This window comes from Nylanderia fulva, unplaced genomic scaffold (genome assembly GCF_048542155.1).
Source record: "Nylanderia fulva isolate GAGA-0341 unplaced genomic scaffold, ASM4854215v1 Scaffold516, whole genome shotgun sequence".
NCBI classification, from domain to species: domain Eukaryota; kingdom Metazoa; phylum Arthropoda; class Insecta; order Hymenoptera; family Formicidae; genus Nylanderia; species Nylanderia fulva.
In genome coordinates, this window is record NW_028190606.1 from 25001 (window position 1) to 32108 (window position 7108).

The 7108-nt window shown below is 57.0% G+C and overlaps 1 pseudogene; it reads left to right on the forward strand.

Moving 5' to 3' along the window:
• The first annotated feature begins 1006 nt into the window (after positions 1 to 1006).
• LOC114939274 (large subunit ribosomal RNA) lies at positions 1007 to 4727 on the forward strand (annotated as a pseudogene).
• The last annotated feature ends 2381 nt before the right edge of the window (positions 4728 to 7108 follow it).

A 7108-nucleotide genomic window follows, 5' to 3' on the forward strand; every position in this document is an offset into this window, starting at 1 on the left:
AAAAGCGCGCACGGCCACGACGCGGGCGACCAGAGAATGGCGCGCGCGTCGCCTGTGCCCTGTGCAACGCTTACAATGGGCGTACGAGCGATCGTTGGACGTTCGCCCGAGGTGTCTGTGCCGCGCCGACCGGCCGCGGTGCAAATCCTGGCGTCGTCTGAAATGACACACCGAAATAATAATAATAATGAGGAGGAGAAGCGCACAAGCGTGTAAAACGTTGGCGAACGCGCGCCCAGAGAATGCTGCGCGAATTAAGAGGGGGAGCGTGTTTGTGTATCCAAGTCGTGTGTGTACGCGAGAGCCGAGGAGAAATGGGATGAGAGTAAGAGCGCGCGCGAAGGGAGCAACAAACGGCCAAAAAAAGGGTCAGGACGGTGAATGGCACCGCTTTCCCTAGAGCGGCGCGTGCGTCGTTGTCTCCCGAAAGTAGGTAGCGCTTGTCTCACCGTCTCTCCTCTCCGTACATCACACAGACTGACCGGACTGCTCTCGCACTCTGTGCCGCGTCTCTCGGTGCGATAGCGCTCGCGCGTCTTATGCCGAGGCGCCCTTGCCCGCACACATAACGGTATTACGGAGAAATATACGGCGCGTCGTCGTCCGGCGGAGAGAGCATTCGTAATCCTTTACCTCTTTACGGAGAAGGGTTTTGAATCGCGAGCCGACCGCGTGTCCGAGTCCACGAAATTTTCGTAAAGCGAAAAAAGGGGACCGGCGCGCCGCGTCGTGTACTCGTCGAATCGATTCCGCCCGAATTTCGTATATAAAAGAGAAGGGAGAGCCGAGAATCTCGAACCCCGCGATATATCGTCTCCATTACCACCAACGAGTGTGTGTGCGGTTAGCGCCCCGGCGATTTGCCTTCTCGCGTATTTCGTGTGCTGCCGCTGCTGCTCTCTCGTTCGACGCTCTCTCTCTCTCCCTCTTATAATATATATTATAGAGGAGAGACGACGATGAGCGACGCGGAGGAGGCAAACGGCTACGAAAACTCACTATGCGACGACCTCAGAGCAGGCGAGATTACCCGCTGAATTTAAGCATATTATTAAGCGGAGGAAAAGAAACTAACCAGGATTTCCTTAGTAGCGGCGAGCGAACAGGAAAGAGCCCAGCACCGAATCCCGCGGTTCCGCCGCAGGGAAATGTGGTGTTTGGGAGGATCCGCTTATCCCGAGGTGCCGCGTCGCGTCCAAGTCCATCTTGAATGGGGCCACTTACCCGTAGAGGGTGCCAGGCCCGTAGCGACCGGTGCGCGCCTCGGGAGGATCTCTCCTTAGAGTCGGGTTGCTTGAGAGTGCAGCTCTAAGTGGGTGGTAAACTCCATCTAAGGCTAAATACGACCACGAGACCGATAGCGAACAAGTACCGTGAGGGAAAGTTGAAAAGAACTTTGAAGAGAGAGTTCAAGAGTACGTGAAACCGTTCAGGGGTAAACCTAAGAAACCCAAAAGATCGAACGGGGAGATTCATCGTCAGCGGCGCTGGCTTCGCGTCGGTCGGCGATGTCCCGCGGAGTCCTTGCGGCTCGCGCGCGGGCACGCTACCGTGCGCCGATGTCCGGCGCTCGTCGTCGTGCACTTCTCCCCAAGTAGAACGTCGCGACCCGCTGGGTGTCGGTCTACGGCCCGGGTGCGGTGTCTGTCGCGTCGCCGGTAAAACGGCACGCGACAAACCCTCGGTCGCCCGGCCGGCTGCTCGGCGGTACGCGCAAGGTATCAGGCCGCACTATTCACGGTGCGTCGAGACCGTCGCAAGCGCGCGCCACGGTACTCGGAGGTTACGGACTTCGCGCCGTCCCCGGTCCTGGCCCGCTGTTGGTTACAGTACGGTACACCTTCGACAGGCCTGCGAACGTCTCCCGCGGTCTCGCGGGAGACCGATACCGGTCGGCGACGCTACTGCTTTGGGTACTCTTAGGACCCGTCTTGAAACACGGACCAAGGAGTCTAACATGTACGCGAGTCATTGGGACTTGTCGCGAGACCTAAAGGCGTAATGAAAGTGAAGGTCGGCTCTGGCCGTCGACCTAGGGAGGATGGGCCGCGTCGCGATGCGGCCTCGCACTCCCGGGGCGTCTCGTTCTCATCGCGAGAAGAGGCGCACCCAGAGCGTACACGTTGGGACCCGAAAGATGGTGAACTATGCCTGGTCAGGACGAAGTCAGGGGAAACCCTGATGGAGGTCCGTAGCGATTCTGACGTGCAAATCGATCGTCGGAACTGGGTATAAGGGCGAAAGACTAATCGAACCATCTAGTAGCTGGTTCCCTCCGAAGTTTCCCTCAGGATAGCTGGCACTCGGCCGTTCCGCACGGAACGCGCGCGAGTCTCATCTGGTAAAGCGAATGATTAGAGGCCTTGGGGCCGAAACGACCTCAACCTATTCTCAAACTTTAAATGGGTGAGATCTCTGGCTTTCTTGAATTATGAAGCCACGAGCATCTTCGGATCAGAGTGCCAAGTGGGCCATTTTTGGTAAGCAGAACTGGCGCTGTGGGATGAACCAAACGCAGAGTTAAGGCGCCCAACTCGACGCTCATGGGACACCATGAAAGGCGTTGGTTGCTTAAGACAGCAGGACGGTGGCCATGGAAGTCGGAATCCGCTAAGGAGTGTGTAACAACTCACCTGCCGAAGCAACTAGCCCTGAAAATGGATGGCGCTGAAGCGTCGAGCCTATACTCTGCCGTCAGCGGCAAGTGGGGCGGCAACCGGGAGCGGGCGTTAGTCTTCTCTCGCGTCGTCACGAAGCCCTGACGAGTAGGAAAGTCGCGACGGTGAGCGCAGAAGGGTCTGGGCGCGAGCCTGCCTGGAGCCGCCGTCGGTGCAGATCTTGGTGGTAGTAGCAAATACTCCAGCGAGGCCCTGGAGGACTGACGTGGAGAAGGGTTTCGTGTGAACAGCCGTTGCACACGAGTCAGTCGATCCTAAGCCCTAGGAGAAATCCTATGTCAATGACGGCGTACAATATACTCGAGTGTCGAGAAATAATAATAAATATTATACGAAAGACACACGCCCGTCGGGCGAAAGGGAATCCGGTTCCTATTCCGGAACCCGGCAGCGGAACCGCATACAATTCGGGCCCTCGTAAGAGTGTTCGTCGGGGTAACCCAAAATGACCTGGAGACGCCGTCGGGAGATCCGGGAAGAGTTTTCTTTTCTGTATAAGCGTTCGAGTTCCCTGGAAACCTCTAGCAGGGAGATAGGGTTTGGAACGCGAAGAGCACCGCAGTTGCGGCGGTGTCCGGATCTTCCCCTCGGACCTTGAAAATCCAGGAGAGGGCCACGTGGAGGTGTCGCGCCGGTTCGTACCCATATCCGCAGCAGGTCTCCAAGGTAAAGAGCCTCTAGTCGATAGAATAATGTAGGTAAGGGAAGTCGGCAAATTGGATCCGTAACTTCGGAATAAGGATTGGCTCTGAGGAGCGGGGCGTGTCGGGCTTGGTCGGGAAGCGGGTCTGGCTGACGTGCCGGGCCTGGGCGAGGTGAACGGTCGGCGTTCTCGCGCCGGTCCCGGGATCCGAGCTCGGTCCCGTGCCTTGGCCTCCCGCGGATCTTCCTTGCTGCGAGGCTTCCGTGGCGGCGCGAGCCGTCGTGGTCGTCCTCTTCGGCCGCCATTCAACGCTCAGCTCAGAACTGGCACGGACTAGGGGAATCCGACTGTCTAATTAAAACAAAGCATTGCGATGGCCCTCGCGGGTGTTGACGCAATGTGATTTCTGCCCAGTGCTCTGAATGTCAACGTGAAGAAATTCAAGCAAGCGCGGGTAAACGGGCGACCGATCACAGTTTACCCATAAAACGACAGTGGAAGGATAAAGCGATCCCAGGTTCTGGGCAAAGCGTCCGGCCCTGTCGTAGCGGCGATCGGCAGCGTAGCCTAATAGCGAGGTACGCGACGGCGACCCGTCTAACGTTGTCGGGGTTGCTGATGGTGGCGAATGCGTGGCCGAGTCGACTGATCTGGCGCTGAGAATGCACAGTTCGGGGTCCGAGGCATGCTGAAGCTGTCATACATGCGACTTAGACTAACACCGGGTAGTGAGGGAGGTAGGGAGCCCCACCGGGAGGCTACCGGTGCCCTACCAATTGGTGTCGGACACTCACGGGCGTGGAAGCTAGGGCGCCTGGCGCAGTGTGTGTCTCGTGGAGAAATTTCATGTGTACGCATTCCCTTAAGCATTTGGGAAGCCCTCTGGGCGATCCCAGCCCATCCATTGCACGGTTGGACGTAAATATGATTCGGCCTGCGTGGATCGGTGCCTTGCTACCTGGGGCGTCACACACAGGTACAATAAAGAGAGTAGGAATGGTGGATCGCGTCCATGTGACGCAAAACCTAACCTATTCCATAGTCAATTGTGTTGCGTGGTGAAACCGCGCCCCTACGTCTGAAGGATCTGCTTGTCCTGGCGTACGTAATACGCAGTGTATGTGCGCTGTAAGGGGGAAATCCCAGGTGTGGATCCCGATTCTAGCGGAAGGGGAGTAACCGCGATGTAGCCGCCCGGCACCGCTGGGGGCGCTTACTGGGGGGGCTAACCGCCCCCCCAGACCCCCCGGTGCGGTCGTAACCATGACTCTCTTAAGGTAGCCAAATGCCTCGTCATCTAATTAGTGACGCGCATGAATGGATTAACGAGATTCCCACTGTCCCTATCTACTTATTAGCACAGCATTGCCACGAGTCGGAGTCGCAAGACCGAATGGCTCATATGTGGCGCGCACACCTAGTGTGTAGTAGCGTGGCTCCCTCTTGCTTGTTTCGCACGCAGAGACGGGGCCGAGGCGTGTATGTCGAGGAGTCGAAGGAGAGTTTAAAATAAAATTGAAACTGCGAATGACTAGATTGACCAGTACAAACTCTGGACAAACAGTCTAGGAAATGAAAACGCAAAATTAGTAAACAAACCGATAGCCCAAAAACTGGTGTCCTAAGACTTGGCCCTAGAGTGTTCGGCCCGGAGCTCGCCGCTTCCCCTTACAAACTCTGGGAGCCTCGAAAATACGGATTGTTCCCAGGCGCGCATGCCGGGTCTGTCGAGTGTCGGGGCGAAGGTCGCAAGCGTGTCTCTAACGGGACGCCGCATACGTTTGTGGCTGGAAACCGGCTCGATGGATCGGACATGCAGTGGAACAATCTAAGAACACCCGGTGTTTCTCTCTGCGGCATGCGGCACGCGGGGAGGTTCGCCGGGAGTTGTCCGAAGGGGCAGTCACCCAGACTGAGGGCAAAATAAACCCGGTCCCACGGGCTATGGGCCCAGACCTTGAGGACGGTAGGAAGTCAGGCAGTGCGCGTTGGAAGTCAGCAAAGCATCCGTAAAAGCAGTACGTGGCGACTCGGCCCTTGGGGTGCGCTCCGGTGCAACTCACGAGGCTGGCCACGCGGTGGGTTTCAAAAAGGGCTAAAGGCAACACGCCTTAAGGACCCAGATGAACTCAACGCAAGATTGAAAAGCAACACGCCGCGTGGCGACTCGGCCCCTGGGGTGCACTCCGGTGTAACTCACGGGGCTGGCCACGCGGTGGGTTTCAAAAAGGGCTAAAGGCAACACGCCTTAAGGACCCAGTTGAACCCAATGTAGGATTGCAAAGCAGCACGCCGCGTGGGGACTCGGCCCCTGAGGTGCGCTTCGGCGTCGCTGTCGGGGGCTGCCGCGACGCGTGTTGAGACTGTCAGAAAACGTAAAATGCAAATGGGTGCGGCCCTGGGGACAACAAAGCAAGGGGTTGAAAGGAATGGGCGGGACCTCCAGCCACATCATGGCCAGCGAGTGTCCACAAGCGTAAAAGGTTTCCCGAGTAGTGCCGGGAACCCCAAAAACTCCCCAAGATTCTGAAGCAACACGCCGCGGCGAAGGAAGGGAGCTTATTATTTTCAGGTCCTCCACCCACAGGCTTACACACTGCATTGCTACGAGTCGGCGTCACTGACCAAATGGCTCACAAGTAGCTCTTTTCTTTTCAGGAACATCATCATCATCGGTATCCTCGTCGTTGCTCCGGTTGTTTCGTCTCGCTTAACCTCGTCTCGTTCGTTCGTCTGCTTCGGGTGGAATGCCGATGATCGGGTAGGCGTTTCCAAACAATGGCGCTCGTCTTAATGTTAAGGTGTTAGGTACCGTGCCGAGGGCATGAATGGTCGCGTAGACGATAAGATCGCGGCCACTAACGGTCCGCCCGGGATATCTGCCGCCCTCCCGTTGTATTTAGGCTTGGTGGCGTAGTGGTGGCTCTGCGTCGCTTGACCCCCTTTCCACCGTACTCGTGGGAACATAGATGGAATTAGTAAAATCTTTGGTTAGGAGAAGTGCCCGCCTGGTAAAACGCTTCCTGCCGGGTGGGGCAGCAGCCCAGGAAGCGCTTAGTGGTAGCGGCCTTCGTGCCGTCCGAGTTGTGCTAGCCAGATGCGACGCGACCGTGAGAGAGCCCACGCCGAGGTCCGAAGGTCGGCTAGGACCGAGCGCTGAAGCAAAGAAAAATCGCGAAAACAGAGTTAGGATTAGTACCGCGATTAGCCCCGCGAATAGCTCCGCGACTTGCGCCACCGTAAATGACGACGAAATTAGCTCCGCGAACTCCCCAAAACCCCAACCCCACACCCAAAATAAATCGGATCGAGCCGGGCCGCAACAAAACGCGGCAAGCTCCGCTTTTACTCCTACCTCGTCTGGAAATTTCTCACTGGCGACCACGGGAGTGAGAATCCTGCAGCTGAACATGAGACGTTCAGCTAAAGTCACGGGAGAGGTGCGTCAGCTCGTCGTCGAAAAGCGACTTGACATCTTGTTATTGCAGGAACCATGTGTCAGGAAGCGGGACACGGGTCACACCTTCGTTGGGCTAGGATTGGGAATGAGAGTGGCCGCCGTACGCTCGCAACGCCCGTGGGCGGCGGTGGCAGCCTGCAACTCTCAATTTCAGCTACTGTTTATCTCGCAGCTCAGCACAGCTCACTGCGTCTGCGCAGAAGTGCAAGCACCAGGCTTCTCCTTCTATGTGGCTTCGTGCTACTTTCAGTACTGCGAAGAAATAGAGAAGCACCTCAGGCACCTCGAAATGGTGTTTCATTCGCTGAGGGGGAAGAGATTGATAGT